We start from the raw sequence: 17526 nt of genomic DNA, 5'->3' as shown, positions 1-17526 counted from the left end.
TGAAATGGGACATCTGTACTTTGTTCACAATTTTAGCATTGAATATATCACTATTAAGATAAAGAAGATTTGCTATATATGTGTGTGTGTGTGTATGTGTGTGAGAGCATGTGTGTACATATACACACACAATGGATTATTACTCATAAAAAATGAAATATTGCCATTTGCAGCAACATAGATGGAGAAGGCAATGGCACCCGACTCAGTACTCTTGCCTGGAAAATCCCATGGACGGAGGAGCCTGGTAGGCTGCAGTCCATGGGGTCGCTAGGAGTCGGACACGACTGAGTGGCTTCACTTTCACTTTTCACTTTCATGCATTGGAGAAGGACATGCCAACCCACTCCAGTGTTCTTGCCTGGAGAATCCCAGGGACTGGGGAGCCTGGTGGGCTGCCGTCTATGGGGTTGCACAGAGTCGGACACGACTGAAGTGACTTAGCAGCAGCAGCAGCAGCTAGTGGTAAAGAACCCACCTGTCAATGCTAGAGACATAAGAGACCTGGGTTTATTCCCTGGGTCACGAAGATCCCCTGGAGGAGGGCATGGCAGCCCACTCCAAGATTCCTGCCGGAGAATCCAAGGACAAAGGAGCTTAGCTTGCAGAACTGCAACTTACACAATGTTGTAAGTCAACTATATTTCAATAAAAAGATGAGAAAATATTTCACCATTAAGAAAAATGTGAGCTGTAGGTTTTTCATGCTTTTATTAGATTGAGAAGGTTACCTTTTACACCTAATTTCCTAAATTGGATTTTGCCAAGTGCTTTTTTCTACATATTTTCAAATAGTTGTATGGATTTTTCTCCCTTAATATCTTAATATTGTGAATTACACTCAGTAGTTTTTGTATGATAAGACAACCTTGCACCTTAAAAGAAACCACCCTTGATCATAATATATTATCCTTTTCTATATTTTATTACTCAAATGTGACATACAATTCACAAGTCCATCCTTCAGATAGTGAGGACAGGTTTTTCTCTTTTTATAAAAAATTAAATGACTCAGTTGAGTCATTTGGGCCTGGCAAAGTTTACTGAGGAAGGTTTTCTTTAAAAAAAAAAAAAAACAAAATGAAATAAAAACTATCCTGGAGAGGCTAAAGTCAGAACTTAGCAAGATGAGAAGATGGGTGCTATAATAAAACTAACTATTTGATCCTATTTCCCAATTCCTGACATGTGCATGTGCTAAGCCACTTCAGTCGTGTCTGACTCTTCGTGACCCCGTGGACTGTAGCCTGCCAGGCTGCTCTGTCTATGGGGTTCTCCAGGCAAAAGTACTGGAGTGGGTTGCCATTTCCTTCTCCAGGCGATCTTCCCAATCTGGGGAATGAATCCACATCTCTTACATCTCCTGCGTTGGCAGGCAGGCTCTTTACCACTAGTGCTACAGCTCTGGGAATCTTAGGAGTGAAGTGTGCCTTTTGTATGCTAATGAGATGGTTGGTGGCTGGGGGCGCCTAGGATGGGGGCAGAACCACAGTAGAGGGGCCAGGCAAGAATTGTCCACTCTCCCAAACTGAGTCATTTAATTTTTTATAAGAGGAGGAAAACCTGCCCTTACTATCTGAAGGTTAGATTTGTGAATTGTATGTCACATTTGAGTAAGAAAATATAGAAAAGAATAATATATTATGATCAAGGGTGGCTTCTTTTAAGGTGCAAGATTGTCTTACCACACAAAAACTAATCAGTGTGATTCACAATATTAAGATACTAAAGGAGAAAAATCCATGACCCTTCCTCCTGGCCTCTAGGCAGGTGAGATGGGCTAGAGGTAGAGGCCAGTCAACAACGGCCAGTGATTCCATTGATCACACCTCTGTCACACAACCTTCATAAAACTCCTGAACTGGCACAGCTCAGCAAGCCTCTGGATAGGTGAACACGTCTGTGTGGTAGGAGGGTGCCCACCCCAATCCCGAGAGACAGAAGCTCTTACGTTCCAGACTTCATGCTATGTGCCTCTTTGTCTGGCTGTTGATTTGTTTCCTTTATAACATCCTTTATAATAAACTGGTGATAGCAAGTACAGTGCCTTCCTGAGTTCTATGAGTCAGTCTGGTGAATCATTCAGGTGCGGGTGTGAGAACCTCCTAAATGCACAGCTGGTTGGTCAGAAGTGACAATCCAGGTCTTGGAACTCTGACCTGTGAAGAAGGGGGCAGTCTTGAGGACTGAGCCCTAAACTGGTGGGATCTGAGACTAACCCCAGGGAGAAGGTTAGAATTAAAGTGAATTATGGAAAAAGTAAATAAATAAAGTGAACAGTAGGATGCTCAGCTGGTTTTGAAGAATTGGAGAAACACTGGAAAAGTAATCATACATTTGGTGGGTTAAAAAAAAAAACACATCAAAGATTCAACCAAGTAAATTTGAAGATCTCATTGGTTTGATTCAGAAATCCCTTTATCAAGCAGCATCCGGTCCAGTAAACACAAGAGTGGTCTGAGCAGGCTGTCCAAAATGGACAGTTAGCAGAGGCAGCAGGAGGGTGTGGCAAGGAAGGTATTAGCAAAGAAAAGGAAGGATTGTTTCAGGCCTGGTCACCTCCTTGGGGGGAAGGCTTAGGGGGGATCATGCAGATGACCTCACTGGTGCTGACCAGAAAGTCCCCGTTAAGATTACATTCCCAAGGAAGGTTAAAACTGCACTTAGGCATTAAACCTAAGTTTGGAATTAAGCCCTTTAGCAGAGTGACCCCAGTGTAGGCCCGTGGTTTTACTCTTTATCAGGGGTCAGCAGCATCAGGAGTTCAGATGGTTTGGAGGTGACAAAACCGTCATGGGTTCCTCCTTCCTTTCCTCTCCTTCCCGTCTCTCCCTTTCCAGGATCCATTCTCTCCCTGCAGCTGCACCTATTCCATTTCATCAAGGTCTAGATCCCAGTTCTTCCCTGGTGGCTCAGTTGGTAAACAATCTGCCTGTATTGAAGGAGATCCCAGTTCAATTCCTGGGTCGAGAAGATCCCCTGGAGAAGGGATGGGCTACCAACTCCAGTATTCTTGGGCTTCTCTGGGTGGTTCAGATGGTAAAGAACCTGCCTGCCAATGCGGGAGACCTGGGTTCAATCCCTGGCTTGGGACAATACCCTGGAGAAGGGAATGGCTACCCATTCCAGTATTCTGGCCTGGAGAATTCCATTGATAGAGGAGACTGGCAGGCTATAGTTCATGGGGTCTCAAAGAGTCAGACACAACTGAGTGACTTTCACACACTAGATCCCAGCTGGTTTTCATACCCCCCAAGGAACTCTCAACGTCATTTAATTTGATCCAATATATACATTCCCCTTCTAATACATCTTAATAAACCAGGTGCCTTTGCCCAGTGAGCAGCCATCCAAAACGCTGAGATACCGAGATTTGCAGCCAAATAAGGAGATGGGAGAGAAAGCCTTAGATCCACCACCATGAAGACAAAGGGCTTGCATACTTATGGATAAAGAGGTGAGGCAGGGGCTTCTCTGGGCTTCCCGAGTAGCTCAGCTGGTAAAGAATCCATCAGCAGTGCGGGAGACCATGGTTCGATTCCTGAGTTGGGAAGTTCCCCTGGAGAAGGGATAGGCTACCCATTCCAGTATTCTTGAGCTTCCCTGATGGGTCAGATGGTAAAGAACCTGCCTGCCAATGCAAGAGATGTAAAAGATGCAGATTTGATCTCTGGATTGGGAAGATACCCTGGAGGAGGGCATGGCAACCCATTCCAGTATTCTTGCCTGGAGAATCCCCATGGACATAGGAGCCTGGTGGGCTACAGTCCATGGAGTCACAAAGAGTCAGACACGACTGAGCAACTAAGCACAGCACAGGGGCTTCCCTGGTGGTACAAGGGCTAAGACTCAGTGTGCCCAAGTCAGGGGGCTCGGGTTCAATCCCTGGTCAGGAAACTAGATCCCATATGCTGCAACTAAGACCCAAGACAGACAAATACATAATAAAATAAATTAAAATATTTTTTGAAAAAGAAGTGTGGCAGTCTGAGACAAAGAGGTGTGGGGAAGCATGACTGGAGGTAAGAGAAAGGTGAGGTAATCATTGTAGTAAGCTGTAAGCTTCTACATGGGACACATGTTCAGAAAATGGTGGGCTCACATGTTTTGAGGGTGGCATTTTGCACCCTCTAATGTTTAAAGGTCACCAAGCGGATATTTGCACATGCCCAACCGTAAGGTCGGCAGTCTTAACCAGCGTTATCCAGCTCGAGCTTGAAAGTGAAAAGTGTTAGTCATTCAGTTGTGTCCAACTCTTTGCAACCCCATGGATTGTAGCCTGCCAGGCTCCTATGTCCATGGGATTTTCCAGGCAAGAATAGTGTAATGGGTAGCCATTCCTTTCTGCAGGGGATCTTCCCCAACCCAGGGATCGAATCTGGGTCTCCTGCACTGTAGACAGATTCTTTACTGTCTGAGCCACTACAGAGGGATGACTCCAAATTCTTGGAAAACAACTTGGGCAAACGGCTCACAGTTTAGGCTCCAGGCTGCTTGGAGGACATGCAAGGTTTTTTTTTGTAGCAACAATGAAAGTCAGTTTGATCAGTCAAGGAAGGTTTCAGGTATAATAGATCTAATTGGTGACTACCCAGTTTCACTCTTTTAATAATCAGGTGGTCCCATCTTTAACTTACCTTCCTTCCTCAGAATGTAATGTTAGCAAAGCTTAAACTACGATCCATGTCAGAGTTATTAACTCTTGAAAAAGAAAGTGAAAGTGAAGTCGCTCAGTCGTGTCCGATTATCTGCGACTCCATGGACTGTAGCCTACCAGGTTCCCCTGTCCATGGGATTTTCCAGGCAAGAATACTGGAGTGGGTTGCCATTTCCTTCTCCAGGAGATCTTCCTGACCCAGGGATTGAACCCGGGTCTCCCACATTGTAGGCAGACACTTTACCGTCTTAGAATGTGTTTTTAGGGGGCCTTCCTAAAGGTGACTCAGTGGTAAAGGATCTGCCTGCCAATGAGAGACACAGGTTTGATCCCTGGGTGGGAAGATCCCATGGTGAAGGAAATGGCAACCCACTCCAGTATTCTTGCCTGGGAAATCCCATGGACAGATGAGCCTGGGGCGCTATAGTCCATGGGGTTGCAAAAGAGTCAGATGCGACTTAATGACTAAATAGCAACAACAATGTGTTACTAAGGCCTGCAGAAAGTTCTCCGGGGCCAAAGTAATGGGCTGCAAAGTGATGGAAATCCAGACACTGATACCGGTGAAGAAGAAAGCATGTGCAAGGCAGAGAAGTCTTTCCAGCTTCCCTAGTATCAGACTGATTAGGCTGTTTCCTAGTCTGTCCATCCTTAAAGTTCCCTGATCAGCTGTGGGGCTACTTGCTTTAAGTGACATAGTCATTTCTGTCTTTGAATGTCTACCTTCAGACCTAAAACAAGAGACATTTCTGTGGGAGAAGTGTTTTTGGACAGCACAGTGTTTATTAATGTCTTACCTCTCTGCCTGATCTGGTCACAAATGTTTTAAGAGGATATAAGGCTACGTTTGTTATTGGTGCCTCTGCCCACCCCAAGTTCTGTGAACTTCACAGAAACAGGATCACCAAAAATGCAATTTTTTTTCCAGGCTCCTGCTTGGCTGCTCCCTTTCTTGCTCCCACTAGATGTCACCACACTACACAGTAATAAAGGGAAAAGTCATAAGTGATGGGCTTCTGGACTGTAGAGAAATGGCTATCGGCAAATCGAGCCTAATTAGTTTATTTAATAAACTGTATCTTTAAGGAATGAAAATCATACATAATCAGGCCAGAAAGTAAGTTACCTCATTCACTCTCTTAAAATGCTATCAGTCCTGGAAACCCAAGCAGAGAGGAGTTTACCCGTCACTCTGTCTGTAAAAACCTGGCTGGATTAAATCAGCCGATGACCCTGCAAAGGCTGAGTGGATCTCACCCCGCAGGATATTAAATCTCTTTGTTGAGAGCTTGGATTACTGCTAGATCCCTTTATCACTGGAGCTGAGCTCCTGCGGCTGCTGGGGATTAGACATGATCCTTCTCTGTTCACGGTGCTCTCACATCCTTCCTCTTCCTAGTGCCTCCTTTGTGGTCACTCTTCTGTGACGGCGAAGATAAGATGCCAGAGATAAGGGGCAAGTGAACGTGGCAGCCTCTGCAGCATTTCATTTCCAATATCCTAGCTGCTGAGCTGTCCCACTGGTACTATAAACACTCTTCCTGGTCCCCAACATCAAACAGCCTCTGAAAGCCAGGTCTATGATTATCAGCTTGATCTCAGACCTAATTTAGGATATCAGGATGCTTGGTGGAAAGTAAAGCCCAGCAAATTTTATGTATCTCACAGGATGGGTGATAAACGCTTGTGAATGTATCTAAATCTAATGAAGCTTAGTTCCAAGAGGCTGACCCCTTTCATCTCCCAGACAGGTCTTCCTGGGTACCACCATCTAACTTCCTATGGATAATAATTCAACATCCAGGGTTCAAGCTGGTGGGTCAGTGATTGCTCTGTGTTCTGTTCTTTGAGGAAGACAAGATGCCACTGACATCTGGCTTTCCTTTTGATACAAGATTTAGTTTCATTTCAGCGAGGTCATCTGAGATTGCTGTTAAAACATCCTGGGAGGTAGCAGGCGTTCAGAAAGAAGAATGAGATTCAGCTGCCATCATTAACATCAAGCAGTTTTCCCAGGTGGCTCAGCAGTAAAGAATCCACCTGCCAATTCAGGAGATGTGGGTTTGATCCCTGGGTCAGGAAGATTCCCTGGTGAATGGCAAAGCTCCAAATGGCAACCCATTCCAGTATTCTTGCCTGGAGAATCCCCATGGACAGAGGAGCCTGGTGGGCTTCAGTCTGTGGGGTCTCAAAAGAGTTGGACATGACTTAGCAACTAAACAACAACATTTATAAACTATTAAACTCAGCATGGCTGTGGGGGGATCTCAAATGTGTTTACTTGGAAGAGAACAGCTTCCCCTCCCCACTTCTGCTATATGAAATAGGCAAAACTAGAGCTGCCACATATAGTCATGCACAACCCTAGGGGGTGCCTTTGCGATGTTTCTGTGCAACCATAGGTGGTACCTGGGCAGCACCCCCAAACATAAAGCAAATAAAATCAGTATTTTATTGATATAAAAATTGTATATTCTAATTTTGAACCTTTATTTAAAAGCCAATCAGTGAGAAATACCCCTTTGATTAAAATTAAACTATGAAACTGTGAGTTGTGGTTGAAAGTTGCCCTCGGTTGCATCTCAGATCATGCAGATAGGCAACTGAAATCTCAGAAACATTTCAAGTCAGACAGATCCAGACACTCACAGACAAGAGTGGCAGGAATCACAGACTTTGAAATTTGGGTAATTTCTGTGCAAGAGGAGAAGGGAATATCTATAAAATGAAGGTACTGTTTAACCCAGCAATTCCACATCTAGGATGTTATCTGATATACTTTCAAATATGAAAAATGATCTGTAGACAAGAGTTATTCATTGCTGCATTGTTGGTAACAGCAGAAAGCTGGAAACAACCTAAATGTCTGATAGAGGACAAATCACACAATGGAATGCCTGGGAGCTCTCACCAGGAATGAGGAAGCTCTCTGTGCATAGACCGAATGGTAGGCAGATACAGGGCCCCAGGCAAGGAGCAAGGTGCAGAGAAGTGTGAATAAAAGGGTATCTTGAGTGAGTGTATGTGTTTATTCATCTGCTTGTATATGCATAAGAAATTCCTGGAAAGATACCTAAGAAGCCAGTAACACTGTTTGCCTCCAGGCCAAGGTACTGACTACACGGGCAGGGATAGAGGGCACCTACTGGATACTTTTTGTACCTTCTCAATTGTAAACTACATGAAAGTGAAAGTCATGTCCAACTCTTTGGGACCTCTTGGAATGTATAGTCCATGGAATTCTCCAGGCCAGAATAGTGGAGTGGGTAGCCTTTGCCTTCTCCAGGGGATCTTCCCAACCCAGGGATCAAACTCAGGTCTCCTGCATTGCAGGTGGATTCTTTACCACCTGAGTCACAAGGAAAGCCAAAGAATACTGAAGTGGGTAGCCTATCCCTTCTCCAGCGGATCTTCCCGACCCAGGAATCAAACTGGGGTATCCTGCATTGCAGGCGAATTCTTTACCAACTGAGCTATCAGGGAACTATATGAATGTATTACCTAATCTAACAGCAACAAAAATAGCCTTATTAATAATAGTAAGATTCCCACTCGCCCTCCCCCAAAAAAGTCCCCCCACCCAAAACACATGAGAATCACAGTAGCTTTCTAAAATACAATGTTCTCACAGCACAGCTGATCCCACTGTTGATTCACTTTGGTGCAGCTTCGCACCAAGATCAGCTCCACTATTGACAAGATCCTGTTAAGTTAGCACTGAAGTTTAATCCTGCTTCCATTAACTTGTAAGTTGTGTGACCTATGGCAGATCTGCTTAGCTTCCCTGTACCTCAGTTCCTTTTTTAATAAGTGATGGTAAATCCTGCCTTGAAGGATTATTAAAAGGACTGGGCCATTTGGTATCTGTTAAGCGTTCAATGATTCACTTATGATCATACAGTGGAAGTGAGAAATAGATTTAAGGGACTAGATCTGATAGATAGAGTGCCTGATGAACTATGGACGGAGGTTCGTGGCATTGTATAGGAGACAGGGATCAAGACCATCCCCATGGGAAAAAAATGCAAAAAAGCAAAACAGCTGTGTGGGGAGGCCTTACAAATAGCTGTGAAAAGAAGAGAAGTGAAAAGCAAAGGAGAAAAGGAAAGATATAAGCATCTGAATGCAGAGTTCCAAAGAATAGCAAGAAGAGATAAGAAAGCCTTCCTCAGCGATCAATGCAAAGAAATAGAGGAAAACAATAGAATAGGAAAGACTAGAGATCTCTTCAAGAAAATTAGAGATCCCAAGGGAACATTTCATGCAAAGATGGGCTCAATAAAGGACAGAAATGGTATGGACCTAATAAAGCAGAAGATATTAAGAAGAGGTGGCAAGAATACACAGAAGAACTCTACAAAAAAGATCTTCACGACCAAGACAATCACGATGGTGTGATCACTCACCTAGAGCCAGACATCCTGGAATGTGAAGTCAAGTAGGCCTTAGAAAACATCACTACGAACAAAGCTAGTGGAGGTGATGGAATTCCAGTTGAGCTATTCCAAATCCTGAAAGACGATGCTGTGAAAGTGCTGCACTCAATATGCCAGCAAATATGGAAAACTTAGCAGTGGCCACAGGACTGGAAAAGGTCAGTTTTCATTCCAATCCCAAAGAAAGGCAATGTCAAAGACTGCTCAAACTACCGCATAATTGCACTCATCTCACAAGCTAGTAAAGTAATGCTCAAAATTCTCCAAGCCAGGCTTCAGCAATATGTGAACCGTGAACTTCCAGATGTTCAAGCTGGTTTTAGAAAAGGCAGAGGAACCAGAGATCAAATTGCCAACATCTACTGGATCATCGAAAAAGCAAGAGAGTTCCAGAAAAACATCTATTTCTGCTTTATTGACTATGCCAAAGCCTTTGACTGTGTGGATCACAATACACTGTGGAAAATTCTGAAAAAGATGGGAATACCAGACCACCTGATCTGCCTCTTGAGAAACCTATATGCAGGTCAGGCAGCAGCAGTTAGAACTGGACATGGAACAACAGACTGGTTCCAAATAGGAAAAGGAGTATGTCAAGGCTGTATATTGTCATCCTGCTTATTTAACTTATATGCAGAGTACATCATGAGAAATGCTGGACTGGATGAAGCACAAGCTGGAATCAAGATTGCTGGGAGAAGTATCAATAACCTCAGATATGCAGATGACATTACCCTTATGGCAGAAAGTGAAGAGGAACTCAAAAGCCTCTTGATGAAAGTGAAAGAGGAGAGTGAAAAAGTTGGCATAAAGCTCAACATTCAGAAAATGAAGATCATGGCATCTGGTCCCATCACTTCATGGGAAATAGATGGGGAAACAGTGGAAACAGTATCAGACTTTATGTATGGGGCTCCAAAATCACCGCAGATGGTGATTGCAGGATGAAATTAAAGAGGCTTACTCCTTGGAAGGAAAGTTATGACCAACCTAGATAGCATATTGAAAAGCAGAGACATTACTTTGCCAACAAAGGTCCATCTAGTCAAGGCTATGGTTTTTCCAGTGGTCATGTATGGATGTGAGAGTTGGACTGTGAAGAAGGCTGAGTGCCAAAGAATTGATGCTTTTGAGCTGTGGTGTTGGAGAAGACTCTTGAGAGTCCCTTGGACTGCAAGGAGATCCAACCAGTCCATTCTGAAGGAGATCAGCCCTGGGTGTTCTTTGGAAGGAATGATGCTAAAGCTGAAACTCCAGTACTTTGGCCACCTCATGCGAAGAGTTGACTTATTGGAAAAGACTTGGATGCTGGGAGGGATTGGGGGCAGGAGAAGAAGGGGATGACAGAGGATGAGATGGCTGGATGGCATCACCGACTCGATGGACGTGAATTTGAGTGAACTCCAGGAGATGATGATGGACAGGGAGGCCTGGCGTGCTGTGATTCATGGGGTCACAAAGAGTTGGACACAACTGAGCGACTGAACTGAACTGAACTGAAGCGTTCAATGAAACGTTTAGAAAGAACACAACAGAACAAAGAACCCCACTGTGCCCGGTTTCATTATCGGGGTGTGTGGAGGCTGCAGTTATGTAACTGATAACAGCACAAAAGTGCCACCCTTGACACACAGTAGATACTTAATAAAACATTCATTCCCTCTGCATGGGAATTGGGCTGCCAGGGGATTTACAGACTCTGAGCAGGCTAGGCAGTCATTTCCTACTGGACATATTTGTGATGTCTCCATTTTAGTCTTTGAGCTGTCTTAGACTGGGTCACGGTGCCTTTTGAAAATGAAAACAACTATTTGGCTGTATTTTTTCCATGTCAGTTTCTTAGGTTTATCTAAGCAAACATTTCCGTATTTTTTTGTCTAAGTTTTATATGGATTAAATTGTTTCAGTGGAAACGTGTCTTGCTGTAAAATGCAAAATCTGAGGTTCTGACTTCAAGCATGCATTGAAGAAAGGTGCGAGGCAATTACAGGAATAATTTTTAGAGAAGCCAAAATAAAAACAAAAATAAATAGCCAATATTTTTAGAACATTAGGGGCTATGCCCGACACTTTACAAGGTTTATCATTAACCCCTTTGAGTTAGTTATGATCAGTTCCAGTTTATACTTGAGATTAAACTGAGGCAACTTACTCAAAGTTACAAGGTAAATAACTGGTTTGTTCTTTTTGTTTTCTAGTCACTAAGTCATGTCCGACTCTTTGTGACCCAGTGGACTGTAGCCCACCAGGCTCCTCTGTCCATGGGATTTCCCAGGCAGGAATACTGGAGCAGGTTGCTATTTCCTTCACCATGGGATCTTCCCACCCAGGGATCGAACCCGCATCTCCTGCATTGACAGGTGGATTCTTTACCTCTGAGCCACCAGAGAAACCCAGTAAATGGTAGAGATAGGATTTAAACTCAAGTCTGGATAATTTCAATTTCCAAATTTTGTGTAAATATCTTTTCTTCTGAGGCAAAGCATCACAAAACTTAATTTATAAGCCTTAAACAGAAACTTCTAATTGATTTTAAGAGGTCGTTTTCTAAGGAACAAAGGGACCATTGTCTGTTTGATTTCAATGCATTCTTGGGTTCTTGTGTGCTGGGTCTTTCATGTTTTCACATTTATTGTGAATTAGGGATTGCCTTTGTCTTTCAGGCTAGGAAACCAAGACTCAGGGATGTTAGGTAACTAGTCCAAGATTGCACAGCAAGTGGAGGGGAAAGCATTTAAACCAAGGTATGTCTACTTCTGGAGTACTAAGACTTACAGTTTTGAAGAGCTTCTAATCATCTTCAGTCTTGTCTTGTTTATCCTAAAATCCTCTACTGGCACACAGGTTCAAAGGCATTTCCACAAAAGGCCCTCAAAATCTGTCTCAAGGGGTTGTTTCTCCTGGTTAGACACCTATGCAACCCAAAGTAAAAAACAAACATACTTTCACATTAAGATAAGTCTGTCTCTGTATTTAGATTCCGTCCACTCTCCATCTAATATATTTCTCATTACAGCATACATTGCTGACATGAGTTTTGTAACAATGCAACCATTCTTTATAGTCTGAGTTGTCAGTGCCTTAAATTAGGTGAAACAGAATTCCTTTCAGACTATGAGTCTCTGACAGGGTTTGTTTCGATTCCCTTAAAGCAACTGTTTACAGCCAGAGTTTCCTGGTATGAGAGCCCAGACCTGAGGGACTGACAAGGGAGGATGGGGAGACCCTCATGCAGAGAATGCTCCCAGGAGAAGTTCCTACGGCAGGGAGAGAGGCTGGTAAGGTGGGTGGGTGCTTTGCCATTGCAGGCTCTGGGATTCTGTATCTGTACAAGGAGGTCGGATCAGGTGGTCTCTCGAGCAGGTGTGAAGCCCAAAGCTGGGATATTGACCTCTGGCAGAAGGTGGAGGCGTTTTCCACATATGAGACCTGAGTACTTACCATGTGCCAAACAAGATGCTGAGCATACTTGAGGGGTGATTTGATCATCCCTCACAACAGCCCTGTGGGAGGTTCTGCTTGTCCCCTTGTTTCACAGATGAGCAATTGAGACTCTGAGAGTGTCACTCATTTTACCCAAGGTCCCACAGGCAGCAAGTGGCAGAGTAGGGATTCAAACCCAGGCCACCAGGCTCAGGAACCTACTCCTTAGGCACTTAGTTCTCCAACCCTGAAGTTAATAGAATTACCTCTCATTCTGGGGCTCAAGAAGGTCTCCCAGGTAGCACTAGTAATAAAGAACCCACCTGCCAATGCAGGTTAGGTGCAAGAGAGGCAAGTTCAATCCCTGGGTCTAGAAGATCCCCTGGAGGAGGAAATGGCAACCCACTCCAGTATTCTTGCCTGGAGAATCCCATGGACAGAGGAGCCTGGTGGGCTATAGTCCATGGGGTTGCAAAGAGTAGGCCATGACTGAAGCAACTTAGCACGCACACACTGCTGCCCAGAAAGAACTCGTTCTCTGTGCAAATGTATCCATGTGCATCTGGAGGTCAAAACTGGATCCTACTGTGTTACTGTTTGGTCATTTATTTTTCTCTTAGCAATATCCTTGAAAGTTTATCTTCATTTTTAAGATAATCCCTGCAGAGATGGGAGGATGGATGCTAAGAAGAGCACACAAGCAATGTGGAAGGAACTCACTGTTAAAGGAACAAGCCAGGGCCTTTAAATGACCCCCAAACAGTCAGATCCTATTCAGCAAAGGCAGAAAAAAAGAATTTTCTTGGCTGTGTTTCGTAGCTTCCATTAGCTTAACTGTCATCAAGAACAATGCTGAGTCAGGACCTGAAAGATCTTCTCTGCTTGGGTTCTTGTCTTGGCTTGCTGCCATTCTCTGCATGCTACGAAGCATGAAGACAGGTCTCTACCTCATCCATCTCGCAAGAGAGGTGGTAGATAGTACGCATATTTTAATAGGGAGCAATACAGTGTGCATTAGGAGGAGGCCTTTAAGTCCTGGCTCCAAGTCTGTGGAGCTGTGTGTCCTTGAGCATGCGATTTAACTCAGAGCCTTGGTTTCTTCATCTGGAAAGCACAGATGCTGAGACTGCCTCCCTCCTAGGACTGCTGTCAGCTGGACTCCGACAGGCATGAGAGTACTCGGCACAGAGCCGATGCTACTGGGGCAATTCCACTCTGTGCTCCTCACGGCCACTGGGACCACGTTTCTATTCCCAAGACACTTGGTGAGGCTACCTGGGACTTCTCTGACTAGACAGAAATCCCCACCCTGGGTCTGGGAACTCTGGGTCTTGCTACCTACCAGGTTTGCAGGGGACAAGGGCATAGCTCTCCTTTTCTCAAATGTCCAGGTCTGTCCTCCTCTTCACCAGGAATCTGGCCAAGAGAAAGGACGCAGGAACCTTCTCAGGGATGCATTAGATTTATGGTTTTCTTTTTTTTCTCCTTTTCTTTTGACTTCCCCTCTTTCCCACTAGCTCCTTCCTACCAAGCCAAGGGATTTTGATCTATCCTGGGGCGGGGGAGGGAGTGATTGGACAGGAAAGCTGTCTCCTACCATACTTTTTGGAGAAGGCAATGGCACCCCACTCCAGTACTCTTGCCTGGAAAATCCCATGGACGGAGGAGCCTGGTGGGCTGCAGTCCATGGGGTCGCTGAGGGTGGAACACAACTGAGCGACTTCACTTTGACTTTTCACTTTCATGCATTGGAGAAGGAAATGGCAACCCACTCCAGCATTCTTGCCAGGAGAATCCCAGGGACGGGGGAGCCTGGTGGGCTGATGTACTTTTTCTTCATCCCTGGGTTGGGAAGTTCCCCTGGAGAAGGAATTGGCAGCCCACTCCAGTATTCTTGCCTGGAAAATCCCATGGACACAGCAGCCTGGCAGTCTATAGTCCATGGGGTTACAAAGAGTCAGACACGACTTAGCGACTAAACAACAAAAACAACAACACTGTTTTTGTTTTTTATTGGCAAATATTTTAACTAATTTAAGGAGAGACTTTTAAAATTCAAAAGCCAAGCATTGATTCCGATATGTGTTATGTTTCCCTATTTCAAAACAGCATCCTGCCATAGTGACATGGCTTTATTTGATGGAGAAAGTGAAGCAGCTCAGCCCCTCGGGTTGCCTGGCTGCCACCTGCATGGGTGGCTGTTTCAGGGTCCTCATGTGAGCAGCAGCACAAGGAACCCACGAGCGCTTCAGTCTTTGGCACCTGGCATGGGGTCCATCTGCGACCCAGCAGGAGCTTCATACATGCCTCTTTAATGATATCCTACCCTAGCCAAGAGATAGCCTGGATAGCTTATCATGCTCCAACTTGTTAAATGTGATTTTTAAGGTCCTCAATGGTAGTTTTTGTGCAAAACAGAGATTATTCATAAGTGTGACTTTTTTTGATTTTTAAATTAGTCCTTGATTTACTAAAGTTAAAAACATTACAAAGCCTTGCATTTATTGCTATTTATTTTGTTTATAAGCCCAGCAAGTTCTAATAGTCACTTTTAAGGGGACTTTGATTAATATTGGATCCCATTTACAAACTTGATTGAACTCCTTTTAAACTTTTATAAATTTAATATATTCAGTTTCCATATAAGTATTATAATAGTCTTGATTTAACAAAAGCTTCCTGCATATTTCATTAACTCTTGTAAACCCAATACATTAAACTTCTGATAAACCTTTAGCTGTATTAAATTACTCAGTTTGTAGTATATTTATTAAGATTTGAACTTAAAAATCACAGTCTAAATCAAGTATATATTTAAAATTAGAATCACAACAATTACTTCTTGCTTCATAAGGCCAATTCTCTCAAACATAAGAGAATTTAAAGTATATAAACGCCAAAAATGCACAAACTCCTTAACCTGAAAATATTAATACTACACATGTGAGATCCTTAAATACTTCTAGATTTACGTTTAAATCATCCTGGAGCTAAAGGATACTGAGGCACCAAAAAAATAACTATGTCATCCTAAATACCCTTCCTTTTCTTTCATTCTTCTCTTCTATATATTTGTTCCCCAACCAGCCTGGCTGCGTGTCAATGAGGCCTTCATTCCTGGAGATCCAATCTATTGCCCTCGTGGGGTTTCTGTTTCTCTACCCGTAAGAAAATAGATGGGGTTGGGTTAGATGATCTCTAGGGCCTTAACCATACAGTTCTGGAATTTATATCTTCTTAAAAACATATTTATTTATTTGGCTGCACTGGGTCCTAGTTGCAGCATATAAGATTTCGTTCCCTGCCCAGGGATCCAACCTGGACTCCCTGCATTGGGAGCTTGGAGTCACAACCACTGAACAGGGAAGTCCCTGGAATTCAAATTTTTATGTTTATTCACAAGTATGGTTTTCTATTTAGGCTAATAAGAATGGAAAAAATTACTAAATCAGAGCATGTGCTGCTCATGGAAAGCTACCATCAGAGACTGCCCACCACTGCACATGTTTGCAGCCTGCTCCTACTCAGGGTCACCCGCGTGGTGGCAAGGACCCTAATGATTTTTATCTTTAGGCTTTTGATGTCAGAGCACAAGGAGTCAAGAAGTCACATCTGGGAACATCTAGGAAGAGTTTTAAAACTAGAAGGATTCATTTGCAAAGTATATGTTCCAGTTTATTTTAAAATCATGACCTTCATTGATGGCTCGGGTCATTGCTACTGCTTCTGAATACAATTTTGGGGACCTGAATAAGACATCCTTTTGTTTCAATCCCATCCACTCCTTAAAACCATGTGACTCTGGTGACCAATTTTATGTAAACAAATTTGATAATTCAAGATGAAATGCAAAAAGTCCTGGAAAGATACAAATCATTCAGTAAAATATTGGGTTTCTATAATTATTTTGAAATATCAGAAAAAAAGATCTGAAGAAATAAGAGATGTTTGTTTTGTTTATAAAATATACTGATATATTAAAAACCACTTGAAAAGACATGAATGTTTATTAAATGTATATTACTATGTGCAAAAAGCCAATCTGAAAAGGCTACATATGATATAAGTCCAAGTATATGACATTCTGGAAAAGTCAAGACTGTGGAGACAATAAAAAGATCAGTGGTTGTCAGGGGCTGGGTGTGAGGTGTGGGGCGAACAGGTGGGGCACACAGGATTTTTAGGGTAGTAAAAATACTCTATGTACCATAATGATGGACATGTCATTATGCATTTATCCAAACCTATAAAAATGTAAAACACCAAGTGTGAACTGTAATGTAAACTGCAGATTTTGGTTAATGATGTGTCAGTGCAGGGTCTTTCTTCATGCCAAAGGTACCACTTTGATGGGGATGTTGACAATGGAGGAGGCCATGCATGTGTGAGGGCAAGGTGTGTATATGCGAACTCTCCATACCTTCCTCGCAATTTCTCTGTGAACTTCAATTATTCTAAAACAGCAAAGTCTTAATAATAACTTTAAAAACCCACTTACCTCTTTTCCAACCCTAAATTCTCCATCTGTAGCATTGAAAACCTGGAAAGAAAGAAAGAAAGAAAAAAAAAACTTGCAGGAAACAGAAAATTTGGCTTAACAGGTCAAACAGGCAAAAAGAATTCATTTTAAGGGATAATAAAAGTAGAAATATTTTGTCATTTCTTTTTACGAAATTCCAGCTTGGTAGAAGTGAAAGATTTCGTTAGCCAATGTAAACACCAATCAAGGCCCAGTAAATGTTTTTCTTTTTTATTCGAGATGTTTAAGTATGTGAAACGTTTTTATAGTTCCAAACTCAAAATTACACAATAAAGTACATCAAGTCTAGTTTCTATGTTCATTCCCTCTACCTAGTTCCTTCTTCACTCTATAGGTAATCTTTTTTTGGGGGAGGGGGCGGATTGCAATTAACTCTCTGTTTTTTTCTTTTTTTAAACTTAGAAGGAAATCCCCTTTCTTACCACAAGATACCAAAGATACAGCTTGTCTCCCTGCTTCTTATTTGGACT

The sequence above is a fragment of the Bos mutus genome, chromosome 22 (assembly GCF_027580195.1).
Source record: "Bos mutus isolate GX-2022 chromosome 22, NWIPB_WYAK_1.1, whole genome shotgun sequence".
NCBI lineage: Eukaryota > Metazoa > Chordata > Mammalia > Artiodactyla > Bovidae > Bos > Bos mutus.
The sequence above is the reverse complement of the archived record's forward strand: the minus strand, read 5'-3'. Positions refer to the sequence as shown.